Here is a 21,779-nt window from a genome sequence, read left to right on the forward strand (position 1 = left end):
TTATAGTTACCGTGCGTGTTCACCTATACTTTCCATGTGTCATGCATCATAAATGCCATGTTAGATGAACTAAAGTTGTCATGATGAAAAATAAAATCATATCAAACTATAAATTCCCGATATAAAAATAACTAGACTTAGTGATTCATCCACCGTTTTCGGAGTTATGGAGATAGTAAGTTGAGAAATGAACACAAGCTATTTGAAAGAATTTCAAAACATCTGCACATCCCTCGAAAAAGAAAAGTCACAGACAAATCAAACATATGACAACAGATTTTCAAAACACATTTCAGACAAGCACACGAACTATACTTTCAAACTTTAGTACACACATTCACAACAAACATAAAAGTAGTAGTTGCCACACCTAACAGATTCAGTTGCACACTTATATTACAAGATTAGACGGCACATCCAATCCATTAGTAACAATTATGACTACAGTGAAAAAAGACATAACGTAGCACACATACATGGTTTAAAAGAACAGATGATACCTTACATTCATCAGCCACATAATGTAAGGTAGATGTGGGCACTGAGCACCCCATGATCACTTGTACTTCTTGGTCACAGTTTTGATAGCTCCCTCGATCAATTCTCGTGCTGAATACCATCTTGAAATCTCCATTCGTCACCCAGTTCCATGTAAATATTTTACACAGCTTGGATACACTTGCATCTGTGATGATAGGAACCCTTCGACCGTCCCATTTTGCAAGGTATTCCAACATGTAGAAGCCGCAGTCACACCTACAACAAAAAAACAAGGGAACACATGCCCACAGACAAAAGAAAATTTCAGGAAATTCTGAGAGTCAAAATCAGGTAGAATACACAAGAAAGTTGGACATTACCCATTTCATTCATTGGAAGTCATGACGTACTCAATTGGAAAATGACTGATCTTGACCTTGCAGGTTCTGTAATGACGGTTTCACGTCTGTTTCATGTTATTGACAAAGAATTCAGCCTGAGTAGTGAGGGTGGCATCATCTCCGGAACAAACTGAATCAAGCACCTCAAAACGATGGTTCTTCAGGTCAAGACAAATGGTATAGTGGTGACCACACTTGTCATCTCTATTATCTGGTGCAATCAGCTGGAACATGGGGAACATAATCTCGAAGAAAAAAAAGAAGATTTCCCAAGAAAATTGCTGGATGGAGTTGCGATGTGCTATGCAATAATCTTGCCATAAAAATGACTAGATGAACCACGCATCAGTGCTGTGCTAAATACGTGAAAAAGCGTAGTTGTTCCAATGTTTGTGTGAAAGGAAAGGTGCAATTGCCATGAGTAAATGTCATAAATTTCCATATATGTTTCAAAAAAATTACCATCACTTTCTCACTTAAGTTGCCACGTAGTTCCATTACGGTTGACACTTTTTTCATATGAACGATTGCCATAAAAGTAACTAACTAATAGATGTAATGTAGCTATGTAGAAACATAGCATGTATAAAAAGATCTGAAAAGATTGAACACTCACATTTTTTTCAGTGTGGGCTTGAAATCAGCATGGTGTGCAAAAATTTTCCCTAGGGATGGCATGGTGGAAGTCACCATTCCATATTTTGTTGGTCACGCTATAGTACATGATGGTCTTGTTGGAAAAAAAGTACCCATGATTGTTGATGTAATCGATCACTAATGCAACCACATTGACCGACATTCTACCAGTGGGCCTCACACACTCAGCTAGATCACCCAAGTCAACAAACATCACAACACATCCAATGATTTTAGTTCTATCCAAACATGAGTCGTATGAAAATGATATAACATGAAAGAAGCATATCTACTAATAAACAAAACATGGCAAAAAGGCAAATATCGTGAAAAGCCAACAAGGGGGTTGTGCGGTGTGGTCATTACTCTCTCACGTGTTTCATGTGTTTGAAGTTGGACCTCGCATTTCCAAACGCTTGATAGTATCATAGAAAAGAGACTGCTCCCTTGTAGCCCTAATCTCGGGCTGAAAATCATCCGCCGATGGTGGGTGAACTACCCTCGCGTGCCTCACAGAACCAGGGGTTGCACTTCGGATAGTATCTTCAAATACTAGTGGAGCAGGAGCGCTAGAACTTGGTTGGCCCTGATTGCGTGATGACCTCCTGTTTAAGGCATCTTTCTCAATGCTACGGTAAGCTTCATCAAGAGACGGTGAAGTCTCCTCAGGGGTTACCGAAAGAAAAAATACGGGGTTAAAAATTGGACAAAAAAGTTTTGATGCAATGATCAAATGTGATGTGTCATGCTAAGAGAAACATTTTTTTTTCAATTGTCAATTCAAAACCGAAGTTTGCCTTGTGCAATGCACAGTAGTTGCCATGTGACAACAACTATGGAAACCATGTGTGGTGTAGAGTATTTTTGCCATGCATAGGTAAACAATAGTTGCCAGGTCAGAGTAATATCACTTGCCATCTTATATGAACAACAATTGCCATGTTATGTCAACTGCAATTTCCATGTACATACTATGCAAGCATAAAATGTGACATGTTAGTGGAGGTTTAGATAGATAATTATTGAAGTTGCCATGAAATCTCAACTGCAAAAGCCATGTACACCACACAAGATTTTCCATCACAGTTCAAACTAAACTTGTGATGAACATCAGAAAATAAAATAACAAGGGGAAACAAAAGAGTTTACCTTGCACTATTGGCTCTACAAACTTCATAACCTTCTGGCCATCAACAATGGGCTGCGCCATCATCGGGACCGTGGCTCACAGGAAAGCAAAAGCAACATGCACAAGATCGATGGGTGGTTGAGCTTGACTGCGATCAATCCCAAGGTTGTAGCTTGGTGGGGTGAAATCTATGGGGTGCCTCTCCTGCTGATAAGTTGGGTTCCGAATAAACTGATTAGCAGAATCTAGATGTGATTGATGAACAAACATGTCATTCTTGTCTGCTGTAGAAGAATTAGGCTTATTGGGAGGACGGGGCGTGCTGTCAGGGATTTCAATTAGAACCTTCTTGGATATCTTCTTGTTTGGGTTGTATGGCACACCGATATTGACACAGAGCTTAGAAGTACGAAGATTTTAACTCGGGTTCTTATCGGTAGTAAAGGACGTCGTCTGCTCTGAACGTCCATCTCGTTCTATGGTACACTTCTTAGCACCTGTATCTATTGTATTACGGACTTCCATCTCCTCCACTCATTTGCTTTGTGAAAAAGGTGGGAAAGGTGAGGACGCAGTCACCTCTGCTCTTAACTATCTCCTTTGCATTAGATGACAGTGCAGGATTCTTGCGGGAGCTACACCTTGGTGGCAGGCTAGCTCACAAACCAGTTGATGTAGCAGCCTGTGTGTTGGCAGTCGTTATAGCAGCTGTGTGGTGAGACTCGTTTGTGGATTTCCTCTGACATTGAATTGTGGCCGCAACCCCTTCTTTCATGGGCACGACAGTGCCATCAGCCCCACCTTGGATTCCGTAGTAGATGAGCGGGAATCTTCCTTGTTTAGGTTGAGCTCCGGAGCATCTACTTCAACACTTGATGAGGAGATGAGAGGGATGATGAGAGCATCTCTCATTGACAGAAGGGTAGGCACTATCTCAGCAGTCCTCGTAGATACTGACTAATTGCTGCTAGATGTACCGATGTGTGCACTTGTTGTATGCGCATGTGCAACCGACGGAGATGTAGGCTTGCATGCATCAAAACTAGAAGCAACAGTGGACGACGCAAAGGCAAACTTGTCAACTAGCGTCTTGTGGATCTCTGCATTATCAAACGTCAACAACTTCGAGTGAATGCATTCTAGTGGGTCTTTAGTAGTGGGATTGGATGGACGTGAAGTAGTCTTCTTGACCCTACAAAAATTGTGGAATAAAAAGACAACCATTAAAATAATATATGAAGGAAAGTGAGATGCAGAAACACGTAATTGCCATGCCAGTCAACTTAAAATGCCATGTGTGGTATGCCAGAGTTGCCATTTGGAACAAAACATGAATTGCCATGTATGTTGTACAATGGTTTCCATGTGCCAAAGTCAGTAGTTTCCTTGATGGAAGCAAGAAGGCTGCCAATGATTATGGAATGCATGATGAATGAGTTGCAATGCCCAACATGCTGCAATTGCCATCAAAATTTCAAAGAAAATGAGTTGCATCTTGTGACACATTTAAAATAGGTGGACCGCAATTTCTTTTTTAGGAAAGATAGACCCACATCTTGATTGTTTTCCTCAGTCTTCCAGCACAATATGATCCCCGGTATTGGACGACGATATACAAGGAGACGGCCGAGTGGAAGAGATGGCAGCATCAGTTGGTGTCCCCTTGTTCAGCCGACCAGAAGGACGATATGGAGTGGTTGCTTGTTTTTTAGAACATCGGCCACCAACTGTTGCCTCACTTCCCACAAAGAAAAAAGAAAATGCAAAAACCAAGTATGAGAACACAATCATGGCGTACATATCACGAAATGTCGATGGGATAAAAAAACGAATGACACAACGAATAAACAAAAAACTTCCTCCTAGAAACAACAGGATCGGTCCTACACCTCTTGGCATCAGGGCTCTCTGCAGCATCCTCTGGAACCCTACCCCTCTTCGAAGGAGAAACACTCGTGTCTCCCGCAACAGTTGAGGCATGATACGTCTCCAACGTATCTATAATTTTTGATGGTTCCATGCTATTACCTTGTCAACTTTGGATATTTTGTATGCATGAATATGCTATTTTATATCTTTTTTGGGACTAACCTATTAACTCAGTGCCAAGTGCCAGTTTCTGTTTTTTTCGTGTTTTTGACCTTTTTTAGAAAAGAATATTAAACGGAGTCCAAACGGAATAAAACCTGCGGAATGCTTTTTTCCATAACAGAAGATACGTAGGGGACTTGAGAACCAAGGCAAAGGACCTTGGGGGAGGTCACAATCCCCCTAGCCGCGGCCTGGGGGGGGGGGGCGCCTAGCAGGCTTGTGGGCCCCCCGTGGTTCCTTTGCCCTACTTCTTCCGCCTATAAATTCTCTAAACATCCAAAACCACCAGAGAGAGCCACGAAAATACTTTTCTGCCGCCGCAAGCTTCTGTCTCCGCAAGTTCCCATCTGGGGACCGTTCTGGTGCCCTGCCGGAGGGGGGATTCGGACACGGAGGGCTTATTCATCAACACCATTTCCTCTCCAATAATGCGTGAGTAGTTCACCACAGACCTTCGGGGTCCATAGCTAGTAGCTAGATTGCTTCTTCTCTCTCTTGGATCTTCAATACAAAGTTCTCCATGATCTTCATGGAGATCTATCCGATGTAATCTTCTTTTGTGGTGTGTTTGTCGAGATCCGATGAATTGTGGATTTATGATAACATTATCTATGAATATTATTTGAGTCTCCTCTGATCTCTTATATGCATGATTTCGTGTCCTTGAAATTCGAGTTGTGGGTTTCGTTTGGCCAACTTGATCTATAATTCTTGCAATGGGAGAAGTGCTTGGTTTTGGGTTCATACCGTGCGGTGTCCTCACCTAGTGACAGAAGGGGTAGCGAGGCACGCATCATGTTGTTGCCATCAAGGGTAAAAAGATGGGGTTTATATCATATTGCATGAATCTATCCCTCTACATCATGTCATCTTGCTTAAGGCGTTACTCTGTTTGTTATGAACTCAATACAGTAGATGCATGCTGGATAGCGGTCGATGTGTGGAGTAATAGTAGTAGATGCAGAAAGTATCGGTCTACTTGTCTCGGACGTGATGCCTATATGTATGATCATTGCCTTAGATATCATCATGACTTTGCGTGATTCTATCAATTGCTCGACAGTAATTCGTTCACCCACCGTAATACTTGCTATCATGAGAGAAGCCTCTAGTGAACACTATGGCCCCCGGGTCTACTTCACATCATATTTTCAGCTCTACACTTTTACTTTGTTGCACTTTCCACCTTCAGATCTCACCTTGCAAATAATTGTGAAGGGATTGACAACCCCTTTATAGCGTTGGGTGCAAGTTTGTTTGTTTTTGCGCAGGTACATTGGTGCCTCATCTTGATACTCCTACTGGATTGATACCTTGGTTCTCAAACTGAGGGAAATACTTACGGCTACTGTGCTGGATCACCCTTTCCTCTTCAAGGGAAAAACCAACTCAAGCTCAAGAGGTAACAAGAAGAATTTCTCGCGCCGTTGCCGGGGAGGATCAAGTCAAGAATAGTCTCCCGTCAACGTGCCAATTTCTGGCGCCGTTGCCAGGGAGTATTCAAAGTGAAGCATATCCAAGTAACTATCGCAAACTCATATCTTGCATGTACATTATTTGCCTTTTGCCTCTCGTTTTCCTCTCCCCCCACTTCTGAAAAAAACAAAATTTACAAAAATATTTGCCATTTTCGTTCGCCCATTTCTTTCGCTTGCTTTCTGTTCGCTTGTGCGCTTGTCTGCCTGCTAAGACCTGTATGGCCCAACCAAAGGATTATGATGCTTACTATAAAAGGTTGGAAGAGATTGAAACTAGTGTTAAAGGCTTCAAGTCTACACAGTTTGATTATAATAGTTACTTTCTTAGAGCAAAATTCTTTTATGGATTTTATGAATAAAGAAGTTGATGATATGGCCAAAGAATTCCTTGTGTTAAATTTTCAGTTTGCTCGTCTTGAAAAATTGGTTAGCCAGATTTCTCATAAATAGGCTACCTTAGTCAATAAAATGGGTGCTAAACCTGAAATATGTGATGAGAATCACGAAGTTCTTAAAGTGCTTGGTGTGAATCCTATTGAATCCTTGTTTTCTAATGTCAATCCTTATGATGATGGGGCTAGATATGAATCCACCTTGGTTAACGCCCCAATGACTCGAAGTCTATTTATCTTGATGCTAAAAGCACTGAAAGTGGAATAGAGGATATCAAAACTTTGAGTAGTAATGAAATTACTACTTTGGATTTCAAGGAATTCAATTATGATAGTTTCTCTTTGATTGAATATATTTCCTTGATGCAATCCATGCTAAACTCTCCACATGCTTATCGCCAGAATAAGGCCTTAACCGATCATATCGTTGATGCTATGATGAAATATCTTGAAGAGAAACTTGAGATGGATATATCTATTCCTAGAAAACTTCATGATGAGCGGTAACCTACTATCAAAATCAAGATTAAAAACTATGAATGCAATGCTTTGTGTGATTTCGGTGCTAGTGTTTCCGCTATTCCAAAGTCTTGATGTGATGTTCTAGGCTTCAATGAGATTGATGAGTGCTCTCTTAATTTGCATCTTGCGGATTGTACTGTTAAGAAACCTATGGGAAGGATCAATGATGTTCTTATTATTGCAAATAGGAACTATGTACCCGTAGATTTCATTGTGCTTGATATTGATTGCAATCCGACATGTCCCATTATTCTTGGTAGACCTTTCCTTTGGACTATTGGTGCTGTCATCGATATGAAGGAAGGGAATATTAGATTTCAATTTCCATTAAAGAAGGGCATGGAACACTTTCCTAGAAAGAAAATAATATTGCCTTATGAATCCATGATGAGGGCTACTTATGGTTTGAGCACCAAAGACGACGAAACTTGATTCTACCGCCTTACGATACTAAGGGCGTTAAACAATAGCGCTTGTTGGGAGGCAACCCAATGAATTTATCTTTGATTTTTGCTTTCTGTTTTGTTGTGTTGACACCATCATAATTCTGTTATGATTGTGTTTTTTGTGTTTCTTTTTGTGTTTGTGCCAAGTAAAACATTTATGACTAGTTTTGGTGATGGTTGTTTGATCATGCTGAAAAAGACAGAAACTTTGTGCTCACGAAAGTATTTTTAATTCCTATCCATAAAGAGCTTTTGAGTTGATTCTTTTTGCTGCTGGTTGATATGCAAATTGCCCTAATTTTCATAATTTTTCAGAAGTTTTGGGATACAAGTAGTATACGAAGTATGCAGATTGCTACACACTGGTCTATTTTTGACAGATTCTGTTTTTGTTGTGTTGATTGCTGATTTTGATGAAACTATGGATAGTATCGGGGGGGGGGGGGTACTAGTCATGGAGAAGTGAGAATACAGTAATCTAACATCAATCTAAATAGAAATCAAGTTTACTACAGTACCTAAAGAGTTGGTAGTTTGTTTTCTTATGCAAATGATATCAGGAGTTTCTGTTTATGTTTTGTGTTGTGAAGTTTTCAAGTTTTGGGTGATGTTCTCATGGACAATGGGATAAAGAGTGGAAATAGATTAAGCTTGGGGATGCCCAAGGCATCCCAAGCCAAATTAAAAGACACCAAAAAGCATAAGCTTGGGGATGCCCCGGGAAGGCATCCCCTCTTTCGTCTTCAATCCATCGGTAACGTTACTTGGAGCTATATTTTTATTCACCACATGATATGTGTTTTGCTTGGAGCGTCGTGTATTATAGGAGTCTTTTCTTTTTGTTTTGTCGCAGTCATCCTTGCTGCACACCTTTTTGAGAGGGACATGCACTCACCGTGAATTTGCTAGAATACTCATTGAGCTTCGCTTATATCTTTTGAGCTAGATAACTTTGCTCTAGTGCTTCACTTAGATCTTTTTATAGCACGGCGGTGTCATATTTTGAAGAAATAATAACTCTCGATCTTCACTTATATCTTTTTGAGAGTGCTCTCCCTCAGTAACTTTGTAATTGGCTTGTGATATGAAAGTAGTCCTAAAGATGATAGGCATCCAAAGAGGATATAATAAAAACTTCCATATTCAAGTGTATTGATTAGTAAGAGAAGTTTGATTCCTAACAATTAAGTTTTGAGATATGGATTTGGTAATATTAGAGTTATGTTAGTAGGATATTGTGAATCTAGAAATATTTGTGTTGAATATAGTGATTCCCGTAGCATGCACGTATGGTGAACGGCTATGTTAGGAAGTCGGAGCATAATTGATTTATTGATTGTCATCCTTTGTGTGGCGGTCGGGATCGCGTGATGGTTAACACCTAGCAACCCTTCCCCTAGGAGTATGCGTTTAGCACTTTGTTTCGATTACTAATAGAACTTTCACAATAAGTATATGAGTTCTTCATGACTAATGTGAATCCATGGTATAGATGCACTTTCACCTTCACCATTGCTAGCCTCTCTAGTGCCACGAAACTTTCGCCGGTGCACAAACCCACCATATACCTTTCGCAAAACAGCCACCATACCTACCTATTATGGCATTTTCATAGCCATTCCAAGATATATTGCCATGCAACTCCCACCGTTCCGTCTCATGACTTGTGCCGTCACTTTCATATTGCCAATCCATGATCGTAAGATAGCTTGCGAGATGTTTGAACGCCATACGCTAATCTAGATCGTTGCACATCCCGGTACACTGCCGGAGGCATTTCCTATAGAGTCATCATTGTTCTAAGTATTGAGTTGTGAGTAAATAAAAGTGTGATGATCATCATTATTATAGCATTGTCCCATGTGAGGAAACAAAAAAAGAGGCCAAAGATGCCCACCAATTTTTTTTGAAAAGAGGCCAAACAGCCCAAACAAAAAAAAAGAGAGAAAAAAGAGAGAAGGGACAATGCTACTATCTTTTTCCACACTTCTGCTTCAAAATAGCACCATGTTCTTCATGATAGAGAGTCTCTTGTTTTGACACTTCCATATACTAGTGGGAATTTTCATTATATAACTTGGCTTGTATATTCCAATGACGGGCTTCCTCAAAATTGCCCTAGGTCTTCGTGAGCAAGCAAGTTGGGTGCACACCCACTAGTTCTACTTTTGAGCTTTCACACACTTATAGCTCTAAGTGCATCCGTTGCATGGTAATCCCTACTCATTCACATTGATATCTATTGATGGGCATCTCCATAGCCGGTTGATACGCCGAGTCGATGTGACCATCTCCTCCTTTTTGCCTCACAACCTCCACAACATTATATTCCACCTATATCCATGGCTCACGCTCATGTATTGCGTGAGAGTTGAAAAGGTTTGATAAAGTAAGAGTGCGAAAACAATTACTTGGCCAATACCGGGGTTGTGCATGATTTAAATTTGTTGTGTGGGGATGATGGAGCATAGCCAGACTATATGATTTTGTAGGGATAACTTTCTTTGGCCTTGTTACTTCAAAAGTTTATGATCACTTTGCTAGTATGCTTGAAGTATTATTGTTTTCATGTCAATAGTAAACTATTGTTTTGAATCTTACGGATCTGAACATTCATGCCACAATAAAGAAGTTACAAAGGACAAATATGTTAGGTAGCATTCCACATCAAAAATTCAATCTTTATCACTTCGCTACTCGAGGACGAGCAGGAGTTAAGCTTGGGGATGCTTGATACTGTCTCCAACGTATATATAATTTTTGATGGTTCCATGCTATTATCTTGTCAACTTGAGATGTTTTGTATGCATGAATATGCTATTTTATATATTTTTTGGGACTAACCTATTAACTCAGTGCAAAGTGCTAGTTTCTGTTTTTTCCGTGTTTTTGACCTTTTTCAGAGAAGAATATTAAACGGAGTCCAAACTGAATAAAACCTGCGGAATGATTTTTTCCATAACAGAGGATATGCAGGGGACTTGAGAACCAAAGCAAAGGACCTCGGGGGAGGTCACAAGCCCCCTAGCTGCGGCCTGGGGGCGCCTAGCAGGCTTGTGGCCCCCCCGTGGCTCCTTTGCCCTACTTCTTCCGCCTATAAATTCTCTAAAAATCCAAAACCACCAGAGAGAGCCACGAAAATACTTTTCCGCCGCCGCAAGCTTTTGTCTCCGCAAGATCCCATCTGGGGACCGTTCTGGTGCCCTGCCGGAGGGGGGATTCGGACATGGAGGGATTCTTCATCAACACCATTGCCTCTCCGATGATGCGTGAGTAGTTCACCACAGACCTTCGGGTCCATAGCTAGTAGCTAGATGGCTTCTTCTCTCTCTTGGATCTTCAATACAAAGTTCTCCATGATCTTCATGGAGATCTATCCGATGTAATCTTATTTTGCGGTGTGTTTCTCTAGATCCGATGAATTGTGGATTTATGATATGATTATCTTTGAATATTATTTGAGTCTCCTTTGATCTTTTATATGCATGATTTCATATCCTTGTAATTCTCTTCGAGTTGTGGGTTTCGTTTGGCCAACTTGATCTATAATTCTTGCAATGGGAGAAGTGCTTGGTTTTGGGTTCATACCGTGCGGTGTCCTCACCTAGTGACAGAAGGGGTAGCGAGGCACGCATCGTGTTGTTGCCACCAAGGGTAAAAAGATGGGGTTTATATCATATTGCATGAATCTATCCCTCTACATCATGTCATCTTGCTTAAGGAGTTACTCTGTTTGTTATGACCTCAATACACTAGATGCATGCTGGATAGTGGTCGATGTGTGGAGTAATAGTAGTAGATGCAGAAAGTATCGGTCTACTTGTCTCAGACGTGATGCCTATATGTATGAGCATTGCCTTAGATATCATCATGACTCTGCGCGATTCTATCAATTGCTCGACAGTAATTCGTTCATCCACAGTAATACTTGCTATCATGAGAGAAGCTTCTAGTGAACACTATGGCCCCCGGGTCTACTTCACATCATATTTTTAGATCTATAGTTTTACTTTGTTGCACTTTCCACCTTCAGATCTCACCTTGCAAATAATCGTGAAGGGATTGACAACCCCTTTATAGCGTTGGGTGCAAGTTTATTTGTTTTTGCGCACGTACATTAGTGCCTCATCTTGATACTCCTACGAGATTGATACCTTGGTTCTCAAACTGAGGGAAATACTTACTGCTACTGTGCTGCATCACCCTTTCCTCTTCAAGGGAAAAACCAACGCAAGCTCAAGAGTTAGCAAGGCTTTGCTTTCTTCTGGTGGAGGAACGTACAGTAGATCCTTGAAGTTGTTACCTCCAACACGAACTTCTTGAGATTCATCATGGTTAGTGTCATATTACACATTCTCCATGTCATCATCACCATCCTTATTAAGACCAGCGTCCACCTCACCGAAACCATCCCCGAATAGATCCTCTTGCATGTCAGGGTGCTCCTGAGAACTATTGTAGTCGTACCAGCCACGACAACCAGTTGGATGATGTGTGTATTCTCAAAGAAAATATGTGAACTGCCTCGCAACCGCAACGCTATCGGAATCGGTTAATAATATCCATCCATCGACCAACTTCCCGAGCAGGTCGGTCATGCGAGAAGCGAACTGCCCAACTAGATGCTCAACCAGATCTCCGGCCTGATCATAAAAAATAACAATTTCAAACTCAATGGTGCATGTGTATGAATAATGCAAAATATCGCAAAGAAGTGAGTTGCAAAAAAAGAACCATGGAAAACAACTGCGTGCTTAATTACCTCGACGGAAAATGATGGAGGTGAATGCACATCCATCCACTTGCCAAAATCTTGTGGCCCACCAAACAAACTGTAGTCAATGGCATGCTTGGCTATCAGCTGGAAAACAGCAAAAAAAAGAGGTCGAAAAAAACATTGGCAACGTACATGGATCACAAAAAAAGTGTTAGGAGGAACAACATAGTTGCCATGTGGAGACAACCATAGTTGCCAAGTGCTTTATAGTTTGTTAGCCGTATGGAATGCATTAAGGTGGACCTATGGAATGCAAAGAGATAGTTAAATACGTACGTTGGAACATGAGTGCCATGTAAAGTGTTGTACATTTGCCATGTGGAAACGAACATGTTTGTCATATTGTATATGTTATATACCCCCTTTGAAAAAATACTATAAACGGCCCAAAGATAACAATTTTGTGTTTTATATTTTTTTCCAACCCTGAACTTCAAAATTGCCATGTAAGAAGGAAGATATTACTAACCCGTAGTTTACCATATTTTGTTTCAGATATCCTCTCTGCGGCAAACTTATGTGGAGGAGGCGGACTTCCTATCACAACAAGCTCGACAGTACATAAATCAAGACTCTCGGCATACATGAGATGGCAAACACAAAAAAGTAAGTAAGTAAATAAATAAATACACGTCAGAAATTAGTAATGTGCAAAAACAGAGCAAATTACATAGAAGTAACAAATTAGTACAATTTGCACGTGATTTTTTTGACTAGAAAGCTTACTTTATTAATCAAAGGATAGATACATCGTGAGCCAAATGAATTACAATAAAATCACGCAAAGCATCAACTCATCTAGATGTTGGAAATATGCCCTAGTGGCAATAATAAATTAGTTATTATTATATTTCTTTGTTCATGATAATCGTTTATTATCCATGCTATGATTGTATTGATTGGAAACACAAATACATGTGTGGATACATAGGCAAAACACTGTCCCTAGTAAGCCTCTAGTTGACTAGCTCATTGATCAAAGATGGTCAAGGTTTCCTGACCATAGACAAGTGTTGTCACTTGATAATGGGATCACATCATTAGGAGAATCATGTGATGGACAAGACCCAAATTATAAACGTAGCATGCGATCGTGTTATTTTGTTGCTATTGTTTTCTGCGTGTCAAGTATTCATTCCTATGACCATGAGATCATGTAACTCACTGATATCGGAGGAGTACCTTCTGTGTACCAAACGTCACAACGTTACTAGGTGACTATCAAGGTGCTCTACAGGTATGTCCGAAGGTGTCCGTTGAGTTAGCATGGATCAAGACTGGGATTTGTCACTCTGTGTGACGGAGGCGTATCTTGGGGCCCACTCGTTAATAAAACATCATACACAAGCCTTGTAAGCAATGTGACTCAAGTGTAAGTCACGGGATCTTGTATTACGGAATGAGAAAAGAGACTTGCCGGTAACGGGATTGAAATAGGTATTGGGATACCGACGATCAAATCTTGGGTAAGTAACATTCCGAAGGACAAAGGGAATGTTATACGGGATTATATGAATCCTTGGCACAGAGGTTCAACCGATAAGATCTTCGTAGAATATGTAGGATCCAATACGGGCATCCAGGTCCCGCTATTGGATATTGACCGGGGAGTGTCTCGGGTCATGTCTACATAGTTCTCGAACCCGTAGGGTCTGCACACTTAAGGTTCGATGATGTTCTAGTATGGTTGAGTTTAATGTGTTGGTGACTGAAGGTTGTTCGGAGTCCCGGATGAGACCACGGACATCACGAGAGTTTTCGGAATGGTCCGGAAATGAATATTGATATATAGGAAGTTGGTGTTTGGATTCTGGAAAGTTTTCGGGCATTACCGGCTGTGTACCGGGAGTGACGAATGGGTTCCGGGGGCCCACTAGGTGGGCCCACCACGCCCCAAGGGGTCCACGTGGGTTTATTGGATGTACGGTAAGGTATAATGGGCTGACAAAGTCATCCAAGGAAAGCCCATGAGGAAAAAGTGGAAAAACCAAAAGTGGTGGGAAGATAAGGATGGGGTCCTAATCCAAGTGGGATTGGAGAAGGACTCCTCTCTCCCACTTCGGCCGACCCAAGGAAGGCCTCCTTTTGCCGGCGCCCTAGGGCTTTGCCCCACCCCTTGGCTCCTCCTACATATACTAGAGGTTTAGGGCTATTTGAGACACAACTTTGCCACGTGCAACTCAAACCTACACCTCGCAGTTCTTCCTCTAGATTAGATTTCTGCGGAGCTCGGGCGAAGCCTTATAGGAACAGATCATCACCAACACCGACGCTCTGTCGCGCTGCCGGAGAACTCATCTACTTCTCCGTCTCTCTTGCTGGATCAAGAAGGCCGAGATCTTCGTCGAGCTGTACGTGTGCTGAACGCGGAGGTGCCGTCCGTTCGGCGCTAGATCGGAACGGATCGTGGGATGGATCGCGAGATGGTTCGAGGGACGGATTGTGGGACGGTTCGAGGGACGGATCGTGAAGCTATACTGATAAGTCTCCGTCGTATCTACTTTTCCGAACTCTTTTGCCCTTGTTTTGGACTCTAATTTGCATGATTTGAATGGAACTAACCCGGACTGACATTGTTTTCAGCAGAATTGCCATGGTGTTGTTTTTGTGCAGAAATAAAAGTTCTTGGAATGTCCTGAAAATTTACGGAGAATTTTTCCGGAATAAAATAAAAATATAGGCGCAAAGATCCACCGGAGGGGGCGTGCCAGTGGGCCACGGCCACCCCCTAGGCCGCACCGTGAGGGCTTATGGGGCCCACGTGGCACCATTGCCCCCAAACTCAGCTCTATATCTTCTGTCTTGCCCGGAAAACAATCAGAGAGAAGGTTTCATCACGTTTTACGATACAGAGGCGGCGCCACCCCCTGTTCTTCATCTGGAGGGCAGATGTGGAGTCCGTTTCGGGCTCCGAAGAGCGGAAATCGTCGCCATCATCATCATCAACCTTCCTCCATCGACAATTCCATGATGCTCTTCATCGTTCGTGAGTAATCTCATCATAGGATTGTTGGACGGTGATGAGTTGGATGAGATCTATCATGTAATCGAGTTAGTTTTGACGGGGATTGACCCCTAGTATGGACTATGTTCTAGATTGATGTTGCTACTACTTGGCTATGCTTAATGCTTGTCACTAGGGCCCGAGTGCCATGATTTCAGATTTGAACCTACTATGTTGTCGCCAATATATTTGTGTTTTAGACCCTACCTTGCAAGTTGTAGTCACCTACTATGTGTTATGACCCGGCAACCCCGGAGTGACAATAGTTGGAACCACTCCCGGAGATGACCATAGTATGAGGAGTTCATGTATTCACCAAGTGTTAATGCGTTGGTCCGGTTCTTTATTAAAAGGAGAACCTTAATATCCCGTAGTTTCCATTAGGACCCCGCTGCCACGGGAGGGATGGACAATATATGTCATGCAAGTTCTTTCCCCTAAGCACGTATGACTACATACGGAATACATGCCTACATTAGATTGACGAATGGGAGCTAGTTACATATCTCTCCGTGTTATAGTTGTTACATGATGAATCACATCCCTCATACTCATCCATCACCGATCCACTGCCTATGAGTCTTTTACTACTGGTCCTTGCTACGTTACTTTGTCCAAGCTTGTCCCTTGCTATAAAAGGGATCGGGCCACTTTGCCGCTACTACTGTTGCTACTATTGTTACTCTGCTGCTGCCGCTACTGCTGTTCCTTGCTACTTCGCTGTTACTTGTTGCAAGATCCTTTTCCGACACTGTTGCCGGGGAAGAATAGTTCCCCGTCCACGTGCAACCTACTGGCGCCAATGATACAACAGTTAGGAATAGTCTGCCCTCAACAGATCTGTTTCTGACACCGTTGCTATCATACTACTTTGCTACTGATACTTTTCTTGCAGACACTAATCTTTCAGGTGTTGTTGAATCTGACAAACTCAGCTGCTAATACTTCAGAATATTCTTTCGTTTCCCCTTGAGGCGAATCAACAAATTTGGGTCGAATACTCTACCCTCGAAAACTGTTGCGATCCCCTACACTTGTGGGTTATCAAGACCTTTTTCTGGCGCTGTTGCCGGGGAAGCACAACTATATTCTCTGAGTCACTTGGGATTGGCGTATGCTGATCACTATGAGGAATCCGATAGGTCCAAGAACTAAAGTCTTGCCTTCCACTATGAGGATAGGTAAGGAACTGCCATCTAGCTCTGCACTTGATTCACCTTCAGTTATGAGTAAGTTTGCGACTTCGCCTCCTGCTAGAAATCTTCATATGTCGCCTGTGCTTGATGATGCTACTTCTGCTGCCCATGATGCTATGCTTGATACTATGCCTGATGATGCTATGCTTGATACTATGCCTGATGATGCTATGCTTGATACTATGCCTGATGATGCTATGCTTGATACTATGCCTGAAGATGCTATGCCTGATAGTGCTTTGCCACTTGGTGCATTCCTTGATGCACATATTGCTAGAGTTGCTGCTAGACGTGATGATACTTCTGAAACTGCTGATACAATTGAAGTAGAGCCTGCTACTATGCCTGTTATGCGTGATACGCGCTATGCTATGGAGGGAGAGATAGCTGAGGACTTTCTTGCGTGTAAGGATAGCTATGATGTTGAGAAATTACTGTGCAATTGGAAAGAAAAACCTCTGAACGCTAGGATGAAATATGACCCGAAGTTTGCTACTTCGCCTATCTTTGTGACCGATAAGGATTATGAATTCTCTACCGACCCTGAGTTAATCACTCTGGTCGAATCTGATCCTTTTCATGGTTATGAGTCCGAAATGGTTGTAGCCCATCTTACCAAACTGCACGATATAGCCACCCTATTCACTAGTGAGGAAAAGATCCGCCACTACTATATGCTCAAGTTGTTTCCTTTCTCGCTAAAGGATGATGCTAAGACCTGGTTCACTTCTCTTGCTCCTGGTTGTGTGTGTAGCCCCCAGGATATGGTCTACTACTTCTCTGAAAAATATTTCCCTGCCTATAAGAAGCAAGCTGCCTTGCAGGAAATATACAACTTTGCTCAAGCTAAAGAAGAGAGTCTCCCACAAGCTTAGGGAGGCTTATCCAGCAACTGAATGCTTTGCCTGATCACCCCCTTGAGAAGAATGAAATACTTGATATCTTCTATAATGGACTTGCCGATGCTTCCAAAGACCACCTAGATAGTTGTGCCGGTAGTGTTTTTAGGGAACGAACCGTAGAACAAGCTGAGATTCTATTGACTAACATCTTGTGCAATGAGAATGTTTGGACTATTCCCGAAACACGTCCTAAGCCAACTCTGAAGAAAAGATGTATTCTATTCCTCAGTCCAAAAGATATGCAAGAAGCTAAGAAATCTATGCGAGAGAAATGCATTAAATCTAAAGATGTCAAAAATCTACCACCTATCGAACAGATCTACGGTCTCGATAACCCGATACAGGTAGTAGAAGTAAATTCTCTGCGTAGGTTTGATGAGAGTGATATTCCTTTTGATAAACCTGCTAGCCTATGCATGGATGAATTTGATAACTTTGTTGCCAAACAACAGAGTTTCAATGATTATGTTAGCAGACAATTGGAATAAAATGCTCGTATGCTTAGTCATTTAAGTGCTTGTGTGGACAGAAACGTCAACGATCTTAAGCTTCTGCGTAAACATGCCTCTACGGTTACTACTCAGGTAGAACAAGTACTTAAAGATCAGAATGAATTGCTCATGAGTTGAATGACAATTTTATCAGAGTCGTTACTAGAGGCGGTAGAATGACCGAAGAGAGTCAAACAAGATTCCAAGGAGTTAGCACTGATGCACCTAGTCATCCTAGAAAGAAGAAGAAAGATGATAGGAACCTGCACGCTAGCAACCTTATTGCTGCTACACCTGAGAGTCCAAATGATGCCTCTGTCTCTGATGCTGACACACAATCTGGTGATGAACATGAGCCTAATGATAATATCAATAGTGATGTTCATGATGATGCTCAACTTAGCAATGAAAAGGATGTGGAGATTGAACCTAGTGTTGATCTTGATAACCCACAGCCTAAGACTAAGAGATGTGATAAGAATGACTTTGCTGCTTGGAAGCTTGGTAAAGAAAGGGAACCATGGGTTCAAAAACCTATGCCCTTTCCTCCCAAACCATCCAAGAAAAAGGATGATGAGGATTTTGAGCGCTTCGTTGAAATGACCAGACCTGTCTTTCTGCAAATGCGTTTGACATATATGCTCAAAATATCTCCGTATGCTAAGTACATGAAGGATATTGTGACTAATAAAAGGAGGATACCTGAGGTTGAGATTTCCACCATGCTCGCTAATTATACATTCAAGGGTGGAACTCCCAGGAAACTAGGTGATCCCGGTGTGCCCACTATACCTTGCTCCATTAAAGGTAACTACGTTAGAACTGCGTTATGCGACCTTGGAGCCGGTGTTAGTGTTATGCCTCTCTCTCCTTATTGTGGACTTGAACTGGATAAGTTGACACCCACTAAAATCTCGCTGCAAATGGCCGACAAATCAACTGCTTTCCCTATCGGTATTTGCGAGGATGTGCCTGTTGTGGTTGCTAACGTCACTATCTTAACAGACTTTGTTATCTTGGATATTCCCGAGGACGATGCCATGGCTGTCATCCTCGGAAGACCCTTTTTAAACACCGCATGGGCTTTTATAGATTGCAACAAAGGCAATGTCACTTTCCATGTCAACGGTAATGAGCATACGGTGCACTTTCCGAAGAAACAATCTCGAGTACATTGCATCAATGTTATCGAAAAAACTTCATCGATTCTTATTGGGAGCTTTGAATGCCCTATTCCTCGTGTCAAGATGAAGTATGATTTGCTTGTTGGGGAAATACACATCCCCATTGAGGTGACCTAGTGACTATTCGGATATTCTCCGTTCTCTTTTGTGATTCGAGAAGTTTTGTCAAGGGGATTTGATCAACCCCATTAACGGATTTTCTTTCGATGACCGTGAGATGGATGAATCGAGGAGTCACAAACCTCTGTTCCAAGCTTTCACTTTAGGTTGCTTAGAAGAAAAATGATAGAATTTTAGCATCCGGTAGAACAGTACCCCCAAAATAAAAGTTCTCCGAACGTCCTGAAAATCAAGTATGATTTTTCCGGAATTTTTGAAAAATTCTAAGACAAAGAGCTAGTCTGGGGGTTGCACCAGTGGGCCACAAGCCCTGACGGCGCGAGCACCCCCCTGGCCGCGCCACACAGGCTTGTGGGGCCCACAGGCACCCCCTCCACTCATTCTTGCTCTTATCTGGTTCTCCTACCTCCAGAAAAAATCGTTTTGCAGCTCAAATCCGTGTTCTTGCTACTCGTGCTGGGATTTTCGATCTCTTTGCTCAAATCACCATTCTCCGAACTGTTTTGGGGAAATTACTCCTTGGTAAGTGACTCCTCCATTGGTCCAATTAGTTTTTGCTCTAGTGCCTTATACTCCGCGTATTTTTGTTGCCTCGGTGACCATGTTCTTGAGCTTTGCATGCTGATTTTAGCTGGTCCCAAGTAGTTTTGATGCGTAATATGGCCTCTAGGCACTTGTGGGAGTAGTTGCTACTAGTTTAGTTGAACCTTGTTCACTTTTCCTTTGGGTCACTGAAAATTTCAGAAAAAGGAAGATGTTCATGAGAAACTTTCATGGTGGTTCCTCAAGCAAGAGAGGTCCCCGTCTTGCGATTTGGGAGCCTGATCCTTACCAACCAAGGGACGCGCACGTACAACCATGTGAATGGCATTCTGATGAATTTATGATTGAGGCGGGGTTCAAAGATGAGTTTGATGCACCTGTTCACAACGTCAAACTCGAAGAATTCATCTCCGATAAATGTGAACAGTATGTTGCTCTCACTGCCTCTTTTGTTCGTAGATTCAAATTTTCAGCTGGCCGTGAGACATCGGTACTGTTTGATCTCTATGATAAATCGTATACCATGGATTTTGCGGATTTCAACAGAATTTGCAAAATACCTATTTGGGGTAGACTCAATGATCCTCCTAAATCTTCAGTTATAGATTTTTGCTCTGGTATTACTGTTGGAGAAACTAGAGACATTACGCAAGCTAGCATGGGGAGTATTCATTTTCCTGCCTTGCATTACTTTGCCCTCTTCATAGGCAGATGCATTAATGGCAAGATTGAGCATTGCCACCTCTGCGCATCCGACCTTTGTATCCTTAAGAGCGCAGTAATGGGTGACAAAAGTTTCAACATGGGAGCTATAATAGCAAGGAGGCTGAATAAGAATGCTAATGAAGGGGATTTCTTTGGTGGCATGTATGCCACTCGCATAGCAAATTTTCTTGGAGTACCCATCCGCGATGGAGATCCCCCACTCCATACGTCTTTCCTTGACCGCATCGCTTTGACACGCTACCAATTCCTTGAGAGGGATGATGAATCCCTCCTATACCGTTTGATATTTAACCGGCAGCGTGTTTTCCATATTACCCTTCCTGCTCCTGCCTTCTTTGACTTTCAGGTAAAATGGAGATATTACATAACTAGAGGAGAGGCAGAGGAGTATGAGAGGGAGGCAAAGGCTGCTCGTCTCCGTGAGGTAACTATTTAGGCAGTGGCTGCAGCGCTCCCGTATAACCCCCATTATGATTTTGGGTTTCGCCAGGACCATCCTTGGGAGTAGACCAACTTAGGCCAAAAGCCTAAGCTTGGGGGAGTATGTGTTTCTCACCGACTTTACATTCTTGCTTATGCTTTCACTTTGTTAGCCTGTGTTCACACTTTGCCACTGTATCATCCATGCTATTTTATTTTCTTTTTCTCATTTTATTTTCGTGTGTCCGTCTAGTTTGAGAAAACCCAAAAAGATTTTCTTTTTCTTCTTTTGCTTGTTGGGAGCTTTCCTGTGTAAATAGTTTTGTTTTTCTTTGGGTCAAGGTAGAAGATATTGGTTACAATGTCTAGTGGCTCTTGCATGCATACCTGTCTAGCTTTCAAAGAGCCATATTACTTTGTCTTCTCCTTTGTGTTTGCTTGCAGATTCCAGCTTAGTCCAATGCACGAGCACTCTTATTATTGTTCACATCATTCGGTCGTGCAAGTGAAAGGCAATAATGACGATATATGATGAAGTGACTCAGCCTAGAAAAGCTGGCATGAACTCGATCTATTTTGTTTCGGTAAATATGACTAGCTCATCATGCCTGATTCAGCTTTGTTGTGAGAGAAACATGTTTGCAATGACAACTTAGAGATCATAGTTGCTTATGCCATGCTTACTTAGCTAGGAGCTTATAATGGTTTGTCTTGGTTGCCAACATGAATGTTGAGATGACTATGATGTGGTATGATAGGATGGTATCCTCCTTTGAATGATTCAAGTGGCTTGACTTGGCGCATGTTTACGCATGTAGTTGAAACAAAATCAACATAGCCT

The sequence above is a fragment of the Hordeum vulgare genome, chromosome 4H, assembly GCF_904849725.1.
Source record: "Hordeum vulgare subsp. vulgare chromosome 4H, MorexV3_pseudomolecules_assembly, whole genome shotgun sequence".
Taxonomy (NCBI): Eukaryota; Viridiplantae; Streptophyta; class Magnoliopsida; order Poales; family Poaceae; genus Hordeum; species Hordeum vulgare.